Source organism: Microchirus variegatus (genome assembly GCF_963457635.1).
Source record: "Microchirus variegatus genome assembly, chromosome: 14".
Lineage (NCBI taxonomy): Eukaryota > Metazoa > Chordata > Actinopteri > Pleuronectiformes > Soleidae > Microchirus > Microchirus variegatus.
The window spans coordinates 5,665,905-5,684,042 of NC_139815.1; the positions used below are offsets into that span (position 1 = coordinate 5,665,905).

At 42.1% G+C, this 18,138-nt stretch overlaps 1 long non-coding RNA gene across 1 annotated transcript; it reads left to right on the plus strand.

Annotated features, from left to right (window-relative positions):
• The first annotated feature begins 6,574 nt into the window (after positions 1 to 6,574).
• Positions 6,575 to 17,679, plus strand: LOC310936698. Its single transcript, XR_014593009.1, has 3 exons — positions 6,575 to 6,644; positions 6,748 to 6,919; positions 17,565 to 17,679. It is a non-coding gene; the product is annotated as an uncharacterized lncRNA (long non-coding RNA).
• The last annotated feature ends 459 nt before the right edge of the window (positions 17,680 to 18,138 follow it).

Sequence of the window (18,138 nt, forward strand, 5' to 3'; positions counted from 1 at the left end):
AAGATACGCCAGGTTTTTGTGATCTGTCCACACAATGAAGGTTGGGCGGTTCCCTCCAACCAGTGTGGCCACTCTTGCAGGGCGAGGACGACGGCCAGAAGCTCCTTGATCCCCACGTCGTATTTCTTCTCGGCAGGGGAAATACGCCGCCTGAAGAAAGCACAGGGGTGAAGCTTCTGGTCGCTGTGGTCCTGTTGGGAGAGAACCGCCCCCCACTCCAGTGGCGAACGCGTCAACCTCGACGACGAACTGAAGTTCGGGGTTGGGGTGAAGCAGGATAGGGGCCGTGGTGAACATCTCTTATAGCCGTCGGAAAGCTGCTTCGGGTGCCTCGGAACAGAGGAAAGTCTGTTTGGGGGATGTACATTTTGTTAAGGATTCAGCAATGCGACTATAGTTCTTGATAAAACGGCGGTAAAAATTAGCAAACCCGAGGAAGCGTTGTAATTGCTTCCTGGTAGTAGGAGTTGGCCAATCCTTCACCGCAGCTATCTTTGAAGGGTCGGGAGAGAGACGACCCTGTTCCACCACGAACCCTAGGAAAGGAAGAGAGGTAGCGTGGAAAGCACACTTTTCGGCCTTAACAAAGAGTCTATTCTCCAACAACCGTTGGAGCACCAGGCGGACATGCTGGACATGTTCCTCTTCAGTCTCGGAAAATATCAGAATGTCATCTAGATAGTCAAAGAGGAACTTGTCCAGCATGTCTCGCAAAATGTCATTCACCAGGTGCTGGAAGACGGCGGGGGCGTTAGTCAGGCCGAAAGGCATCACCAGGTATTCGAAGTGACCTACTTGTGTGTTGAACGCCGTCTTCCACTCGTCTCTTTCTCGGATCCGGACGAGGTGATAGGAGTTCCTTAAATCCAATTTGGAGAAGATCCGTGCTTAATGAGGGGACTGAACGCTGCATCTAGCAGGGGTAAGGCGTATCGGGCCGTCACAGTGACGTCGTTGAGACCCCGGTAGTCGATGCAGGGAGCCGCCCTTCTTCTGGACGAAGAAGAATCCAGCGCCGACAGGGGATGAAGAGGGACGGATGAGGCCTGCAGAGAGGGACCGGTTTATGTAGTCTTCCATGCTTTGGCGTTCAGTTCTTGAGAGATTGTAGAGGCGCCTCGAAGGAAGTGCGGCTCCAGGAAGTAAGTCTATGCCGCAATCGTAGGGACGATGAGGAGGCAGGGAGAGCGCACGGTCCTTCGAGAACGCCTCTGCCAGATCATGGTAGACCTCAGGAACATTGGAGAGATTAGGTGGCTCAGGAGGAGGAGCTGAGCTGGAAGCTGGTTTGGGGTGAGCGGACCTCAGGCAGCGGGAATGACAGTTTATGCTCCAGCCAGCTAATTGTCCGGTTGACCAGTTAAAGGTCGGATTGTGGTGAGCCAACCACGGGAGACCCAGGACGATGGCGGCGGAGGAAGACAGGATCAGGAACAACTGTAGTTCCTCCTGACGATTACCAGACAAGATGATCGTGAGAGGAATGGTGCGATGGGTGACTTCCGCCAGAGGGTTGCCGTTGAGGTCGCAGATAGTCTTCGGTTGTGGGAGAGAAACCCCTGCTTGCTCGGCAAGATGTCTGTCCATGAAGTTTTCATCAGCTCCAGAGTCCACGAGACAGGTGAGGGATAGTGACTCTTGTCCCCACCTTACTTGACCCGCCAAAATAACACAAGTTGGAGCTGGGCAGGAAATGGCTCTGCTCACCAGCACTCCTGCGTGTGCTGGTGAGCTTAGGCTTTTGGGCGGCTGGGACAGGAGGCGATGAGGTGACCAGGTTCACCGCAGTAGATACAGGAGCCAGACTTGATCCTGCGTTGCCTCTCGGTGGCCGTTAGTCGAGTCCTGCCCAGCTGCTTAGGTACCGGATCGCGAGTGGATACAAAGTTTGGTGTAGTAACGGGTGTGTGATGATTTTGGGAGTGAACGGTGTCTCTCGTCGCCTCTCTCTGACTTGACAGTCTAAACGAATGGCTAACTCGAGAAGGGCATCGAGTGAAGAAGACTCGTCCCAGGTTCGTCCCTTAAATCATCAGAGGTTTCGTAAGAATATGGCTTGGAGAATGCGGAAGTCGACGGAGAAATCAGCTACGGAAGAGTTACTTTGTTTGAGATTAATGAGACGATTTGCGATATCATTACTCTGAAAAGAGTGGTTGAAAAATCTACGTAATTCGCTAGAGAATTCAATATAGGTGTTAGGGCGAGAATGAGAGTGTCGGAATAAGGCTGCTGCCCACTGAGTGGCTCGACCCGTGAGCAGGTTTACCATAAACGCCATTTTCGCGTGATCAGATGGGTAAGTGGCAGCTGTAAGTCAAAAACAAGTGAGCACTGGAAGAGGAAACTAGAACACTTGTGTAATTCCCCTGAAAAACGTTAGGGGGTCGGAACGAATGGCTTATGAGCCGAAAGCACCAAAGTAGAGACTGGTGGTGACGGAATATCGTGAGCAGATGAGGGGGTAGGTGAAGGAGAATGACGCGAGGAGCTAACATTAGCTGCTAGGTCTTTTACTGAGGCAGCTATCTGTGACAAAGGCGACTTGTGTAGATTAATCATTTCACCATGTCCTGTTAAAGCCTGCCTAATGTGCTCTCTGTCTGCCGGGTCCATTTTGTTCAGTCCGTTATGTTACGCTTTCTCCTTGTGGAGAAAGCGACTGAGTAGAAAAGAGGACCTGAATGCAGAACAGGAGACAGAAGTTTAAGAACACCAGTATTTATTAGCCTAGTTGGTACAATGGCTAATGCGAATGTAATGGGAAACGTGCGAGCAGAAATCAGGGACTGCAGCTGGGCGACGAAGGAGCAGCCGCTCCCCAGTGGCAAGAGTTCGTGCTTGAGTTCCCGAAGGAACGGACTCACTCGGCTTTGATGGAGGCTTGGATGGATACAGCGTCTCGGTTGAAGACGACGAGACGAGGAGCTGAAGCACAGGTGGAGACAGTGTCTCGGCAGGAGAAAGCAAGACGAACCAGGAAGTGAAGCGGCAGCTCCACTGGAGACAAGGAGACACCAAATGAGAGGACTGAAAGCGGAAGTGATCCCGGGAGATGGTGGAATCCACTGGAGCTCCGTGAATCTCGAACGGCAGGAGACGTGGTGACCTGCAGGAGCGCAGGGTAAGTATCACTTGGAGTAAAAGAGTTTCGAGTAGCGAGGTAAGTTAGGTCTTTACCGGCTGAGTAGAAACAACGGACTGACGCTGGTGAGAGGGACGACTCCGCCTTAAGAATCCTCCTGATCGCTGATGACGAGCAGGTGAGGGTGGAGTCGCACAGGTGGACTCAATCACCAGTGTCCTCTGGAAGTAGGTCAACCACGCCTCCTGCAGAGAGAAAGGAAAAACACGGAGCAGCAGGGAAAACAACAGAAAGCTTGTGGAATGTGAGTGGAGTGTGGATCGTGACACTTGCCAGGTTCTGTGGTAGACATTCTTTAAGTACAACACAGGCTTCAAAATCAGTCAGTCTGTGATTGCTTACCCAAATTTCCATCTCATAGAGAAACTTTAAAGGATCATGCTTATTTGGTAGAAATTCACCAACCTTATCCACTATGGCACTCAGATCAGTAAAACTCAGTGTTCGAATTGAGATGCTCTGTTCTGTCGTATGTACTGTAGTTGAATGAATCGGTGGCATGGGAAATTTAGCTGTAGCTTGTGAGTTCTGCTCATGATGTAAACACGTAGGCCTACTGCCTCTATCACTAACACATCCAGAATCAGCAGACATCTTTTTCTCAAGACATATTCGTGCTTCCTGCAACTGTAGTGACACAGATTCTACATTGGAAGTCAATGTTTGATTATCAGATTTGAGCATTTCATGTTTCAATAATGGGTTTGTGATTCAATAACTTCTAGAATCTTCAAACAAAATTGTGAGACAACAATTAACACCTCTCCACCAACATCTCCTCTCTTTGTGTTTTCAATTCATTCAATTTATCAAACTGCGTTTGCAGTTCATCCAACTGATCATCGCTCTCTGTTTGCAGTTCATTTAACTGCTACTTTGTCACTTTGTATGCAGCTAAAAGTCCTTGCATAGCATTAGCAACCAGTCCTTTCTTATGCCCAGGTATTGTATCAGACTTCAAAAACTGTGTTTGTGCCCATTCAAATGGATTATCCTTTACATTCTCTATTTCATTGGTTCTCAAAGTGCGGCCCGGGGGCCAATGGCGGCCCGCAGAAACATTTCTGGCGGCCCGCAGTGAATTAAAGTTGATAGTTTTAATCCAGGAGGTACTAAGCTTGTTAAATGTTTATTGGACATTACTGGATACAGACACGTGTAAACAAAAATACGGGGTATTTACCTGGTTTCTATATGGTGAATTTTAGTGTATTATTGGGTTATAAGCTGGTAATAAGCAGGTAGCTACAGCCCCCAATTACTAGCTATTTACCCAGTAAATATATGGTAACAGAAATCTGTTACTTGGTATTAACCTGTAATTAGAAGGTAAGAACAATGGCCAAAATACTGGGTAATTACCCAGTAAATTATAAAGCATTATTATATTAATGCTTAAATTATATTATATTAACACTTATATTACTTAACGCTAAACTGTAGAACTGCAATCTGGTCATTAAAATGATATCAAATTGGATTTATTTCTGTTTTTTTCCTTTTTTTTTCCTTTGGCGGCCCTCAGTCCAATGTTGGGTTCCTAAATTGGCCCTCAGGTATCACAACTTTGAGAACCCCTGCTCTATTCCATTAAACAGTCCAGTGTAACCATGTTTCACAATGTATTTAACAATTATGTCTTCCATCTTAGTAGACCTTATGTTATCAGCCAAATAGTCAATAATTTTCCTACCCAGTACGTTGGGTATCCTATTAAATTACCTTAAAATAACAACTTCAATAACACTGCTCATCTAGTTCCAATTCCTTTAGGAACACACATTTTGGACACAATTTTGCCACCACATTACTTTGGGTTTGTGATTCAATGACTTCTAGAATCTTCGAACAAAATTGTGAGATTTGAGCAAGGCTATTATCAAAGAACAATTGGCAATTCCTTCCCTTTTAGGTTGTTTTAGCGTGTGACAATTCTGAAACAATAATATCGGTGAGCATACTTTACCATATTATTTTCTCACGTAGGTTAGCTCACCAGTGTAAGAAAAAAACACGGGAAGGTCATCTTTGTCTTTCGGATTGATACATTCCTTAGGTTTATTATATTAAAGGTAGTTACAAAGCTGACACTCGCCACGAGAGATACTACCCACACGTCACCTAACAACCGAAGCTAAGTGCTCTTTCTAGCTTATCCATAGTAGTCTGTAGACCAGTGCAGTACTCTGTCTCTGAGCCGGGTGCTAACAGCTTAGCTTAGCACATTTACTAGCAATGGCTTCTCTCTAGCTCTCTCCCACTCTCTTGCTCCCTCTTGCTCCCCTGCTCTGTCGTGTACTCAGTGCTCGATGTTTAGTTACTCCTCAGCCTCATTTAGCAGTAATGGTATGTGTATTAAATGAAGTGTGTTTCTGGACATGGAGGCGAGGATTAGCCAGCTAGAAGCGCGGCTCCGCACTGCAGAAGCTAGTCCTCTAGTCTCTAGCATTAGCTATCCTTCCCTTAGGAGTGCGAGTCCGGTAGCAACCACAGCAGCAACTGCAGCAGCCACCACTACCTCACAGTTAGCTGCAACCCCCTCAGCAGTTCCCGAGCAGCCGGAAAATCAGGGAGAGTGGGTGACTGTCCGCGGTGGGAAGCATAGCGCTAAGCAGAAGCCCCCGGCTAGCCACCGGCCAACCCACGTTTCAAACACATTTTCCCCACTCAGCGACACACCCGCTGAGGAAACGACTTTAGTTATCGGTGACTCTATTTTACGGAACGTGAAGTTTTTGACTCCAGCGACCACAGTCCGTTGCATTCCTGGGGCCAGAGCAGGCGAAATCGAATCTCATTTGAAGCTGCTAGCTAAGGCTAATCGTAGGTTCAATAAAATCATTATCACATCGAAACTTGTGTTCAGTCAGATGATCGTATTATAAGCTACGATCATCTGATCGATATGTACGGGAGCATATGACCTCTGCTGTGCAAGAATAATGTGTGGATAACACACTTCTGGTGCGTTTCAGAATGTTATGTTGCCATAATGGTTATTAGCTATACTAGAGATTGGCTAGCTCACTATTGGCATGTTAAAAATAATACGCACTTCGAAACTTGTGTTCGGTCAGATGAGCGTATTATAAGTCGTTAGGGGAGCATGTCACGGCCCTCTTTGAGATTTTGTACACGCGCAGGTTCAGTTTGATAATTCATATGCTTTGAGACGAAACTCCTGTGTTCTAAACCTAACATTGTATTGAATGATGTGTGAACGTCGCACCTTTGCATGCATGAATCACACATGTGTGATGAACATGTTAATTGCACGTGCGATTCATGCACATAAAGGTGTGGCATTCTCACATCATTCAAGCAATACTACTGATCAATCTATACTGATTCATTGATAAAGTGCCTGTTAACATGAACCATGATCTGAAACAAGTATTTTTGTTTTTCAGAATCCTGGGCATAAGGATTGGCATGTGAAGTTGCTGCCAACCCAAGGCCTCAGTGTGGCGTCTATACATGAGGTCGGCTAAGGCTCTTGGTATGTGTAAAAATTGATTTCTATACAATAGCCAAATGCTTATATTGACCAGTAACACTATGAGCCATTAGAATGAACATAAACATAATATTTGTCTTTTCAGGAGAACTTGCAGTTTGTAAGTCAAGCTTCAAAGCACTATCGTCAAGTAAAGGGAGCAATGAAGTCATCAGCTACATGCATAATTTCTTCAGCAACGTTGGAGTTGGAGAAACAGATGTGGATCTTCATTGTGACAACTGCAGTGGACAAAACAAAAACAACTTCCTGCACTGGTACGGTGCCTGGCGAGTTGGACACCAAGCTTCACTCCACGCCTTCAGGCTGAATTTCTCCCTAAAGCAGTTTGAGGAGTGCCTACATTCAAATGGCCACATCTTCTTCAAAAATTATCAGATTTACATGTGTTTGACATTGTTGGAAAGCTTAGAAATCACACTTTCAGAATCAGTAAATAACTCCAAAAGTCCCGAAGTAGACTTGTGACCGCTTTTGCCATGGCTGGACACATATGCCAAGACAATGTCGGACACCGTATGTTTCTCTGGACCTCTACCTAACAGAACGAGTGATGACATGTATAGTCGCATGTTATCATTCAATCGCTGGTCGTCAAGGTGGTGCCCTAACAATAACGTGGGCTTCACACAGAATTGGCAAAGTTTTGGGGGAAAACCTGGTCTTATTAGAAGGGATGGTGTTCATCCCACTCTGGATGGAGCTTCCCTCCTTTCCAGAAATATGACAAAGTTTATTAGAACCAACACTTGACAACAAGCAGTCGGGACCAGGAAACAGAGCTGCAGTTTAAAACGCTTCTCTGTGCTGCCACTAGTTCAGTCGCCCCCTATAGATAAAGACTATGCTACATATAAAGATAAAGCTATATATGAAAATAGATTTAGGATTAACACAGTGTCTGCCTCTAGGGCTCCATATATTAGACAGTCACAGAGAAACAGAGTAATTATTCATAGTAACTTCATTAAAATAAACACGAGGACTATCCGAGCCGAGAACAAACAGAAAAATTAAGGTTTATTAAATGTTCGTTCTCTCCGCTCAAAAACATTACTTATAAATGAATTAATAAACAAACAGGATTTTAACTTGCTCTGTTTAACAGAAACATGGCTTCAAGTTAATGACTACGTATCTATAAACGAAGCAACGCCCCCTTCCCACACCAATGTCCCTAGAGCAGGGGTCGGCAACCCGCGGCTCTGGAGCCGCATGCGGCTCTTAACCCTGTAAGACCCACAGTTGTAAATTTACAACGTTAACTTTAGCCATCCCTAAAAACTATCTGTTATATTTTATCTGGTTTTTTACCACATGTACATAGTCATTGGGTCTTAGTGTTCAGTCTAACAATGTTAGTGGATGTTACATTTGTTTATAAGTCCCACTTTATGGCCATGAACGCATACAACTTTTCAAGATTTCCTCCGAACAAAATCTCTTTGTTTCATTGGACTGGATTCATCAGATTTAAGTAAGTAAAATGTCTTTTATATATTTTTTGGATGTTATTATAATGTGTAGAACATGTACATATTTAGTTATTGTGAAATAGATGCATCAAATTTCATTTAGAGCTTGTTACATATTTGTTGTAATTTTACAACACTGGGTCTTGGTGGTAGCAAAAATAGCAGGCTTGTTACAGTGGACACAGACAGGTGATATTCCTTCCACTACACCACAGCCTGAAACAGAGGATTTTCTTTATACATGAACAGTATACATTACATACATTATACCCTTGTGTTGTGTTCTGGTCAAATTTGACTGTTTTTAAAGTTTTATGTCTAAAAAAATACATAGTTAATTTGATCAGACTGAGCTAAAATCCCATGTCTTTGTCCACAAAGAGGATATCAACAGACAATTCAGTTCTGGGAAAGGTGTAAATGTTCCTGAATGTGGGGTGTGGATGTAAGTGGGGGTTTGCATGTTTTTCTTTTAGTATGATAAGTAGAGACCATAGGCTCAGACATTCACATTTACATTTAGGGCATTTAGCAGATGCTTTAGTCCAAAGTGTCTTACAATCAGCAGACAGTATTGTCTGCCTTGAAAGCATTTCTACCCAGAGGACTTGGTCCACCACCCTATTTATTCCTTCAGGTTATGTACTACAATATACAAAGCATTTTTATACATGTTAATTCATTGCTTTTTTTTCCAGAATGCCACCAGCAAGGCGAGAGCCGCGATACAGTGTGCAGGATGTGATTGATATCATCCAAACTGGAGAGAGTGAAGATGAGATGGAACTCAATGACACTGATGAGAGTGATGAAGACTCAGATGAAGATGTCTGTCAACAAGTGGACAAAGAAAACCAACCACCCATGGACTGTCCAGCTGATAATTACATGGACTTTGAGCCAAAAACACACAAACACATCATGCACCGTGACAGGTGTCGCTGGCCGTAGAAATATTTCATCAGTCCCAACACAGATTTTTCTGGTCTGGATATGATCTTAAGGCAAAGAGAGCTCAGCAACACAGACAGTGACATCATGAAGCCTCTGAATGATCAGAAGAGACCATCCAAGAGATGTACACACCTGTTATTGGATGTACGTAAGGACATGAAGACAGGGAGAGGCTGCTGCAATAAAGGATTCACCAACACACAATGCAGCAAGTGTAATGTTTGCCTTTGCTTTTCAGAGGACAAGAACTGTTTTTAGGACTTTCACTAACAATGAAAGTTTGTCATGAAAAGAAAAAAGGAATGAAGAAGTTGCTAGAAAAAGATAGAGTTTTATCCTGTTTATTTATTTATGTATTTATTTTTAATAAATGATTTCATAAAAATATGACTGTGTGATTATTTTTAAATGTTATATACAATTATGGAGCTAAGTAAGCAATCAAACTTGCAAATAAACCCTTAGTTGTTGTGAATTGTTGTTCAGACAAAGTGAGCAAAAAGACAGTAATTCTGCCACCACCAAAGCCCAACGTTGTAAAATTACAACGTTTCTCTAAAACGTACATAAACGTTTTTTTTCCAAAAACTCTTTGATTTCTGCATCTAAGGCCTCCTACAACAACATCTGCAGTGGCTCCCTGGAGCTTTGAAAAAAAAAATGTTTTTTAATTATTTTTCATTTGTAGCTCACTAGAAAATAATCAAATCAAAGCATTTGACTGATTTCTCTTACCCATCTCTTGCCGCTCCTTGACGTTTCGGACTTTCGCTCATGTGGACAGCGCAGTTGTGAGGCGCATGATGAAGTTTCTCCATGTCATCACACGCTTTTTTTAATAAATAAAGAACTAAGGCATTTGTTGCAGCCAGGTCGATGATATAACAAATCACTGTTACTGGATAGCTGCGCGTGGCTGCTGAAGGGAGAATTTTGGGGTCTGTGTTATCTTAATTTTAAGGTTTAAATAGTTTTTGCGACTCCAGATGAATTTTATTTCGGGGAGAGGGGCCAAAAATGGCTCCTTTGATAGTAAAGGTTGCCGACCCCTGCCCTAGAGGGAATGGCAGAGGTGGAGGGGTCGCAGCAATATTTGACTGTACACTTTCTCTCACCGCTCGACCCACGGGTACTTCAATCATTTGAGCACCTTACTCTGTTAGACCCAAGCATTAAACAGAATAACAGACTCCAGTTTATTGTTGTATACCTACCACCGAACTCCTACTCTGAATTTCTAAGTGAATTTGCAGATTTTTTATCTGATTTAGTTCTCTGTTCAGATAAAATCATCATAGTAGGTGATTTTAATATTCACGTAGATGTAGCCAACGATAGTCTTGGCTCATCTTTTAAAGTTCTGCTTGACTCAATTATCTTCAAGCAGCAGGTTAACAAACCAACACATTGTCATAAACACACACTTGACCTTATCTTAACATATGGTATTGTCATACATAACTTAGTAGTATTTAATGAGAATCCCTTGATATCGGACAACTGTCTGATCTCATTTGAAGTTGTACATACTAATGCTACTGATCCTAAACAGCAGCATTACTACAGTCACTGTTTATTTGACAGTTCAGTTGAAAAATTCACTGAACAGCTCTCGTCTGCCCTCCAGCCATGTTTCCTCACAGAGGAAGACTATAGAAACATCTCTCCCACAGAACTTAATGGAATAGTGGACAACACAAATTTAACATTACAAACAGTTTTAAACACTGTTGCTCCTCTTAAGAAAAAGGTTATCACCCGGGATAAGTCTGCCCGTGGTACACTGCCCAAACTCGAGCATTAAAGCTCAATACGCTGAGGTTAGAAAGAACGTGGCGTTCCACACATAATGACAGTCACTGTCTTGTGGAAGAACAGTTTTGATATATATAAAAAAGCTCTGAGACGTGCAAGAACCTCTTATTACTCAGAGTTAATAGAGAAAAATAAGAGCAACCCCAGGTTCCTCTTCAGCACTGTAGCCAGGCTGACGGAGAGCCACGATGCAACGAATCCATCGATCCCTCGATCGCTGAGTAGTAATGACTTTATAACATTTTTTAACGATAAAATAGAAACAATCAGTGATAGAATTAACAACCAGTTTAGTACAGCGAGCCTAGACTTAATCGCGTCTCCAGCTATACATGTACTAAATAATTTTACTCCTATAAGCCTCCCGGAGCTGACCTCACTGGTCTCCTCCTCTAAACTAACTACATGTCAGCTGGACCCTATACCAGCTAGACTCCTTAGAGAGGCTCTACCACAAGTTGGTAATATCTTACTAGATCAAGTAAATATGTCTTTACTGAGCGGCTGTGTCCCAAAGGCCTTTAAGATGGCAGTAATTAAGCCATTACTTAAAAAGCCTTCTCTCCACACTAGCATTCTGAGTAACTATAGACCGATCTCAAACCTCCCTTTTATTTCAAAGATTTTAGAAAAAGCTGTAGCCACCCAGTTGTGCGATCACCTGTGTAGCAATAATGTATTTGAAAAGTTCCAGTCTTGGTTTAGAACCCACCATAGTACAGAGACTGCACTACTTAGAGTAAAAGATGATATTCTTATGGCCTCTGAAAAAGGACTGGCTTCTATACTGGTCCTGCTGGATCTCAGTGCAGCATTTGACACTATAGACCATGAGATCCTGCTACATAGACTAGAACAAGATGTTGGGATTAAAGGATCGGCACTTGTCTGGTTCAAGTCCTATTTATCGGACAGATTTCAATTTGTTAGTGTAAACGAGGAATCCTCCATATTCACTTGGGTTTAACTACGGAGTTCCTCAGGGTTCCGTGCTGGGCCCAACTCTTTTTACCCTGTACATACTGCCATTAGGCAACATTATCAGGAAAGACAACATAAATTTCCATTGTTATGCAGACGACACCCAGCTATATGTATCTGTATGGCCAGACGACCCAAACCCATCTATTAAACTCCAGGATTGTCTCATAGACATACAGTCGTGGATGACTCGGAACTTTCTGATGCTTAACACAGAAAAAACTGAGGTCATGGTCCTCGGGCCAAAAGATATAAGAGCACCACTTTTAAGTGGAGCTCTAGACCTAGGCAGTAACACTACTGCAGTGTTACTGCCTAGGTCTAGAGCTCCTTATTGTAGTCCCTTGCACTACAGTAAGGAGCCTAGGAGTCCTGTTTGACCAGGATTTATCACTGGATGAACACATTAAGCATATATGTAGAACAGCCTTCTTCCACCTTCGCAACATTAAAGGTCACATAGAGTTGTCCTGTTGCACATATATGTTAGTTATGGAGGTCTACTTACATATATTAACTTGTTTTTATGGTCAAAAACCTCCTAGTTGCTGTAAACTAGCCCATAGAAATCCTCTTTTTTGACAGTGTTTTTCAGCCGCGATGTTTCAGAGTGAACTTTCACCCCCAGAAGACATAGTCTTGTGATTGGCCAGTACTATCCAGCACATCCGTTCTCAGAAGCGCAGCGCCCCCCTCTGGAACGGCGGATGCACTGCTCCTCATTATCAAAACATTGTTTTAACAGTCAGACCCAGAGTCAGAAGACACTGTCGCTTGTGAAACACCTCCACAACGGACGTTATTCTTCTTCTGCGGTTCAATGTACGCAACCGGATGTGCCCGGACTACCACCCGGAGCAGGACGATCGGTTGTTCAGGAGAACCGCTGCTTACGTAACTATTACGGGATTTTCAGTGATCTCGTTGAGCCCCGAGATTACAATAAAACACAACGTTCTCAGCAATGGCTGAACTGTTTGTTTCGAACCGTCAGGCTTCATAAACAAGGTAATGACGCAGATACACACCAAAAAAAACAGCGATAATAGGAACTTCCGGTCTAGTTCCGCTTTAAGACAATTAGAAATATTATATTGCGACAAGACTCTGAGAAACTAATCCACGCCTTTATAACCTCTAGGCTGGATTACTGTAACTCCTTACTGTCTGGATGTCCTAGTAAGTCCTTGAGAAGCCTTCAACTTGTCCAGAATGCAGCAGCACGGATACTGACTGGAACCAGACGACGTGATCATGTAATTCCTGTCTTGGCTTCTCTTCACTGGCTCCCAGTGAAAAGTAGAATCGATTTTAAAATACTTCTACTGTGGGAAATAAATTGTTTTCCTGTTCCCGTGAGGGAGTTTTTAGTGTAAGGTTTTCTGTGTGTTGTTAAAGATAACAATTAACCAAAAGTCAAGCTGTGAACAAATGATGGGATCGTAAAAGCAGGGGTCGGCATGAGGTGCACAGGATGACATGTGTGGGTCATAAAGAAAGTGTGTTGTCTTGTAACTTGCTTTGATGTGACTGTATATATGTTTGAGCTCTCTGAAGCAAAGTCAGAGAACATTTAGACCAGCTTTGGTGACAGATTCTCTCCTTCATGCATGAAGTAAAGACACGATTTAACCAACACCGATGACTCCAATGAAATTTCTTTCACATTTTGGCGACGAGGATGGGATGGACGTTCCACTGCTCAGGTTCTGGGTTCTGACTGAAGGTTATTACCGGTAAGGAAAATTTCCACTCCACCATGGAGGAGGAATTCCGCCTGACGTCAGGAACAGGTACTGACCAGTGGACGCTCCATCTATTTAAAAGTGAGTACGGTGTTTTTTAAATCTTGTTAGAAACCTAGGTGGACAGTCGTAATTCCTTTGTGGTAGCTGTCCAGATATTCTTTAATTCCTTTGTGGTTTGAATGTCGATATATTCTATAATTCCTTTGTGGTTTGAATATTTGGTCCGGTGTAATTCCTTTGTGGTAATCGGGACCTTCTCATGTAATTCCTGTGTGGTTTTGGAGACTAGTGCACATGAGTGAAACCTAGGTAGACAGTGGTAATTCCTGTGTGGTTGCTGTCAAGATATTCTATAATTGCTTTGTAGTTTTGAAGCTCTGAAGAAAAAAAATAAATTTAGTAGAAAACAAAAGGGTATATAAATGGATCAATCCTAAATTAACTGAAGGCAATGACTGTCTCGTGAGGGCCGAATCATCGGAGAATTAGTTTTGGGGGGTTGCAAAATACCACCTCGTTTGGCTTCAAGACCGAGCAGGTATATTGTTTTTGGAAGTCGACTTTAAAAAAAAAAAAAAATTTAGTTGAGATTGGAAACCATTTCAAATTTGGCCTAAGTGTTGTTTCGTGTTGTTTTTTGTTGTTCTGTTTTGTTCTATGATGTTTTCATGTCTGTGGCTGGCTTGTGTTGTTTTGTGTATGTTGATCTGAGCTCAGTCTGCAGAGCTTGTGTGAGGAGGAAAATTTGCATGGGGTCATTGCAGGCTGTGGAGCCAGAAATACTGTAAACTGTTTGGGGAAAAAGAGAGAGGAAATGCCTCTATAACAAAAAGATAGACCATGTCAAGAGCATTAGTTTAATCAATGTTTGATCTGCTGCAGGCAGATGATATGTTTAAAAAAAAAAAAAAAAAAAAAAGGGGCAGAGAGGATAAGTGTGAAGTTGTGTGAAGTTACAGGAGAAAAGAAGATGTTAGTTTGTTTTGGATTGAGGATGGTAATCAAGTGCTTTGGGGGTTTTTTGGATGTTGAAAAGACTGGTATAAAATGATAGAAGTTGATGGTGTTGGAGTAAAATGGTGAATGAAGCTGCTTCTGTGGGGAGAGTCTACAGGCTGGACTCAGTGACAGAGAGGCAGAAAGAAGGGGGGTTTCAGAATAAGGAAAGTAAGGTAATGAAAGATTGTGGAAAGTAGTAAAAAGGGAAAGAAGTTGAAATTGAGGTTTGTTTAAAATGTTTGAAATATATATGTATGTATATATATATATATATATATACATACATATATATTTAAAAAAAATAAACAATAAAAACAACAGTAATAATAAATGAACACATTAATTAATTAAATAAATAAATAATAGGAACTGTGTATTTTGTTATAAGAACTATATATTTCTTGTCACCATGAAGATGATGATGTGTGGCTGGGGCTGAGTTAGCTCAGCTTAATTTGTTCCTGTGTTTTATACGATGCATGAGATGGTTAATGAAAGGATAATTGTTTATGACGAAGTGTCCCTGATCAAGACACTGAGTCATTAACAGCTCCTGATGAGTGTGTGATATGTAGATGAATGTGAATGTGAATGGGTGAATGGGAGACTTGAAGCTGTTCAAGAGTGCTTTGAGAGGCCCAGTTGATAAATGATAATATTAATTTTTAAGATGAATGTGACATGATTTTGTGTAAAAACAAATGGTTTTGTCTCATTATAGGAAAGGAAGTGTGCTGAAGGATGTTGTTGTGATGTGAAAATGATTCAAGTGGTTATAAAATAACATATAAATCTGAAATATATTCCAGTCACTATAGGGTTAAAATAATTAATTAAAAATAAAAATGAGTTGAAATTGAAATGAAATTAAGGTAATCTAGAATAAGTGAAGTTAACTGTGTGAAGAAACATCGGTAACGCTTTCTTTTACAGTCCCCTAATTACCTGGTATTTAGCTGGTAAATTCATGGTAACACTAAAGTGTTGCTAGGTAATTACCAAGGGTAATAAGATCAGTAAATACAGTGAAACCGTTGCCAAAATACTGGGTAATGCACGGTAATGTACTCGGTAAGTAAAGTAAAACTGTACTGTAAAAGAAAGCCAAGCTTGTTTCCATGTAATTACACACATTTTTAGGGTTAGGTTTGTTAGATTACCCCTTGGGTAAATAGCTAGTAATTAGGGGACTGTAGGTACCTGCTTATTACCAGTTTATAACCCAATAATACACTTACATTTACCATAGTTTTGCCATAGTTTAGCTGTACATACCTTCTTATTAACAGCAGTAATAACACGCTATAATTAACTATATAGTTACCAGGTAAATGCCCAGTATTTTGGCAACAGTTTCACTGTATTTACTTTCTTATTACCATTGGTAATTACCTAGTAACACTTTGGTGTTACCATGAATTTACCAGGTAAATACCTGGTAATTAGGGGACTGTAAAAGAAAGCGTTACCGAAACATCTGAACACATAATCTAGGTGACTGACGACCCTGATCCAATCACTGACTCAACTAACAGACCTGACTGACGAATAAGGAAACAATTCTGAAAAAATACCTTACAGCTCACTCTGACATTGACGCAGACAATGAGGCATATGATGACCTGCTCGTTCGTGTCATGGTTACATGTGTCAGATGGGAAACTGGGACCATAGCGAATGTCTGGACACATGTTCTGCACACTGAACGAAATCAGATAGATTTGGACTCTAAACAAACACAAAAACTTCAGACTGCTCAACTGATAATTTGACACCTATTCCTCCACTGAGGAATGAAGAAAGACTGTTGAGACACTGAGGGCAGAAGTGGTATGGGTGTGTCACTATGCAGGATCAGGAGATCCCAGAAGGCGTGGATAAACAATTCACAACCACAGAGAAATTAGTCAGAAAAAAGAGACAACTTTTTGAACAAACTGATTGGAAGAAATGTTTTGTTTTTATGTTGTTGTTTAATTTTCCTTTTGTTGTATTCTGTATTCTGAGACTTGGAAAAACATTAACCTATACCAATATGTTTGCAGTAAAGAGTTAGTTGATAAAACTATGTGATTTCCCAAATAAATTGAGTTGACACTATATATGTCAAAAGAGAGGAATGTGGGAAATAAATTGTTTTCCTTTTCCTGTGAGGGAGTTTTTAGTGTAAGGTTTTCTGTATGTTGTTAAAGATAACAATTAACCAAAAGTCAAGCTGTGAACAAATGATGGGATCGTAAAAGCAGGGGTCGGCATGAGGTGCACAGGATGACATGTGTGGGTCATAAAGAAAGTGTGTTGTCTTGTAACTTGCTTTGATGTGACTGTATATATGTTTGAGCTCTCTGAAGCAAAGTCAGAGAACATTTAGACCAGCTTTGGTGACAGATTCTCTCCTTCATGCATGAAGTAAAGACACGATTTAACCAACACCGATGACTCCAATGAAATTTCTTTCACACTACTTACATACAAGGCCCTGAATAATCAGGCACCTTCTTATATTTGTGACTTAATCACTTTATATCAACCGAATAGACTGCTGCGCTCCCTGAACTCAGGTCTACTGGTTATTCCGAAAATAAATAAAAGTAGAATCGGTGGTAGAACATTTAGCTACCAGGCTCCTCTCCTGTGGAACCAACTCTCACTTTCAGTCAGACAGTCTGACTCGGTCTCCGCCTTTAAGGTGAGACTGAAAACCTACCTCTTCAACATAGCCTATAGTCGAACCTAGATCAGGTATGTCCTGATTAGAATAGTCTATCTTATGCTGCCATAGGCTTAGACTGCTGGGGGAATTTCCCATCATGCACTTAGAATGAGCACACAGACTTTGCACGAGCCGTGCAAACCCTATGTCCCCCCATGAGATGTAGCCCATAAATCCACATGTAGCACATCTTTAACTGATTTTTAATCTCTTACAGTTCTGCTCACACCAGTGAACGACGTGAGGTCAGGACAGGAAAGAGGACTTCTTTATCCCCAAATCTCTGACCACAACAGCCTTTGCCACAGGCTGTGACAAACCCAGTGATCCAGATAGACTCACTCCCTGTCCGCCCAGGGAGTGGATCCCTCACCTGTGGTTCTCCCTAAGGTTTCTACCCTTTTTCCCTGTTACAAGGGTTTTTTCCCTGGTAGTTTTTCCTTACCCTGGTCGAAGGTCTAAGGACAGAGGATGTTACCAACCCTGTGAAGTCCTGTGAGACAAACTATGTTTTGTAAACTGTGGGCTATAAATAAAGATTGATTGATAAAGATTGATTACAACGGTTCAATGAAAGCATGGTTTACCCTTTGCTTAGGCATACTCTATCTAGTGTTGTCTCTTTGGTCCTGTCTGAGTGCACTACTTCCTCACAGTGAAATTCTCCTCACTCAACATAGCCATACATATGCCCACCCACATGTGCAGATTGGCTGACTCAATCAGTCCCATCATCTCCAGGGGCCTCATGTACAAAGGCTGCGTACGCACATGGGTGGAAAATCCGACAT